Source organism: Pteropus alecto, unplaced genomic scaffold, assembly GCF_000325575.1.
Source record: "Pteropus alecto unplaced genomic scaffold, ASM32557v1 scaffold81, whole genome shotgun sequence".
Lineage (NCBI taxonomy): Eukaryota > Metazoa > Chordata > Mammalia > Chiroptera > Pteropodidae > Pteropus > Pteropus alecto.
Genome location: NW_006433378.1, coordinates 5,621,354 through 5,624,633, shown reverse-complemented (window position 1 = coordinate 5,624,633; position 3,280 = coordinate 5,621,354). Strand labels below are relative to the sequence as shown.

Sequence of the window (3,280 nt, the reverse complement as noted above, 5' to 3'; positions counted from 1 at the left end):
AACCCAGCAGAGTGGAAAGGGAGGGAGTGCATAAAACAGCAGTAAGCCATGGCCTCTTCATCTTCAATCTTTCTAAACAACAGGAGAAAAGAACTTTATGGGTCATGATGCAAAACTGATTGAGTGGGTTGTCCTTCATACTGGCCGATCCTCTGCATCTGCCTTTCCAAATGTCATCAAGGATCTCAGAAATATTATGAAATTTATGTTTAACAAATAATTATCAAAAAGGGCAATAGCCTTATAAATACATGGTATTAGGGGGAAAACCTTGGTACTCAGCCTAACATTTGATTTTGTTAATATAAATAATATATTAACAAGTGAACAATTTGGACTTGATCCAAACCACTATACTGTAAGTGCTTTGCTAAAACTTACCAATGGTATTTACTTCTATAAATAACAACCATAATTGTAGTTTTCTAGATATATCAGTTTATATCTTACGACAAATACCCATTTAAAGATCTTTATCATTGCAAGCATTTTAGAGGAACCTTTGAATTAGATGGTGGGGGAGTGGTGTCTGACCACCCCTAGTGTGAGATGGAAGAAAGAGTTCAGAATTCAGACCTGAGCTGGGTCTAGAAGGATGTGTAGGATTGGAGCAGATAAAATGGAAAGGGGTAAAGTCTTCCAGATTAGATGTGGTAAGATGATGGTAATGAAGTCTGAGGTAGTCTGGGTTCTGGAAAAGGCTTTAGGACTTTAGTCCACCTCAAACTGTCATTACCCATCTAAGCATGAGGAGGTTGGACAGAGACTTAAATGGAAGCAAAGTGAGTAGTAGAAAGAGGACAGTGTCCAGAGTAAGACACACTTGGCTTCAAAATTCTGGCACTTCCATTTAATAGTTAATTGCCCTTGATAAAATTTCTTAGCCTTTGTAGGTCTATTTCCTAATTGCAAATTGGCAGTGATAATATCTTCCTCATGAAGCTCTTAAGGATTAAATGAAGGAATGCGTGTGATAAGCCCAGTACAATGCTCAGTAAAAAAGTATGTCCTCAATATATTGTGGGCATAGTTATTATTTTCTAAATGTCTCAAGGATCATTAGTGAAAAAATGCAGGATTCTTGGGAGATTTATTTTTCCTGTGTTTTGTCTAATTAATGCTTACTCCAATGTTGAACTTTATATTAAGTTGAAAGGATGTGACCCATTTGAATTAGGCATCTCTATGTTCAAATCGGTTTTACCTTGCTACATTTTATGTGCACCCTTGGTAAAGTCAAATGACCTCTGAATTTGTTCCCTCTTCTGTAAAATGGGAATGATAAGTACTTTGTAAAACTGGAGTAAAAATTTTGGGAGACTGTATATAAAGCGAATAGGATATACTAGATGCTTAATAAATAACAGCCATTCTTATTGTTACTCTCCTCAGAGCTTCTGTCTAAGTTAATCATTTTGTCCTGTTGATCTCAAGTTTAAGATCTCTCTTGGGTCATTTTCTTAGCAATGACAGAAACTTTCTCAAGAAATATAATACCCCTTTTCTACCCACCTAGAAAAACTAACCTAGTGCTTTAACCTTCACAATATATACTCAAATATGTGATTGTATTTAATCTTAACAACAACCTCAGGAGGCAGAATTAGCCCCATTTTACAGATGTATATGTCCTTTTGGAACAAGACTATTGGATTGTCCATGGACAGTCAGCCAGAAAAGGACAGGAAGTTTGCAATGGAGCCAGCTCTGTCAACAAAGCTCATACCCTTTCAGCTCTCCATTGGCATCTCTCCCCTGTATCTTGTGGTCTCCACCAAACAGAGTGAACTGTTCTTTGGCATCTGAGTGACCACTAAAGATGAATTTACCATGAGAAGAAGAAAAGGCTAGTATTTCTCACCTTATGAGTCTATTAATCAATGAGATTTCTAGCTTTCAATTATCATTTCTATACTGACGAAGAATGCTCAAGTTCAGACATGAGTTTCTCAAAATGTATACTTTTGTGGATTTGTTAGCACCTACTTTTATTTTATTTTATTTTACTTTTTAACGCCTACAGCACCTAGTATTCCAAGGTGGTCTCCCATCCAAGTACTAACCAGGCCCGACCCTGCTTAGTTTCTAAGATCAGACAAGATCAGGAATATTCAGGGTGGCATGACCATAGACAGCACCTACTTTTAAATATCCCACCTAGTTGGAGTTGTTAGTTGTGCTTGTGAGCATCTATCAGCAAATGTGTGTGCTGCTGTTCTTTCAACTAGAAGCTTTTCAAAGGCAAAGACCATATCCATTCGACACTCCACACCTATATAATGTTCAGTAGTGCCAAATACAACAATACATCAAATGGCAACCCACAGAAAAAACACATCTCTCAGGAAACTTGCATTTGTCACTGCCAAATTTGGGAGTGGCCACATTTATAACATAACACCAAAAACAATTATACAATATACTGAAGACTTATTTCATGCATAGCACTGTACTAGGCTCTTCAAACACATTCCCTCATTTAACTTTTGAGTTTCATGAAGATAGTATTACTACCACTTTGCAGATGAGGAAACAGTCCTACATATAGTAAGAAACTTGTTCAAAGGCATTCAACTATTATGAGGGGGTGCCAGAATTTGAAGCCAGGTGTTTCTTACTCTAGATGCTGTGTTCTTTCTACTATCCTACATTGCCTTCCTTGAAGCCTCTATCCAGCCTTCTCTGTTTGGATGGATGCGTATAAGTTATTGGTGGACTAAGAGGTCGGCAGCCTCTTTCTGAATCCAGACTGCCCCAGTCTCTATCACCAGCATTTCTTCTTCTGCGATCATCAGCATTGCCACTCTGGAAGATCTTCTCCCTCTCCGTTCCACCTACCCGAAATCCTATATATCACTTCCCCAGGAAGGCTATTTTACCCGTGCTCAGTCAAATCAATATCTTTTATCCTTGACCTACTAAATCATTCTTAGCTGAACCCATATCCTTTAGCACTTAGTCATATAATATGACATAGTCTTTTTCACAGGAGCATGATATAGTGGAGTTCCAACCTTGGTTGACCACTAACTAGCATTATGACCTTGAGTAAGTCGCTTAACCTTTCTGAGCCTCAACTTTCTCATAATCAAGTAAGTATTCTCCAAAATTCTCTCTAGTTTTAAAAATACTATTTTCCTGGCCATAGGTCTTGACTCCTTAAAAAAATCCAATTTTATCAAAGGCTTATATTTTGTTTTTTCCTGTAACATCAGACAGAGAGAAAGAACTGAATAAACACTTGTTAGTAGTTTGACTGATGGACTAAGATACAGATTTC

At 37.5% G+C, this 3,280-nt stretch overlaps 1 pseudogene; it reads right to left on the bottom strand.

The window, feature by feature from the left end:
• Positions 1-2,014: 2,014 nt before the first annotated feature.
• Positions 2,015-2,133, bottom strand: LOC112476911 (annotated as a pseudogene).
• Between the last annotated feature and the right edge of the window lie 1,147 nt (positions 2,134-3,280).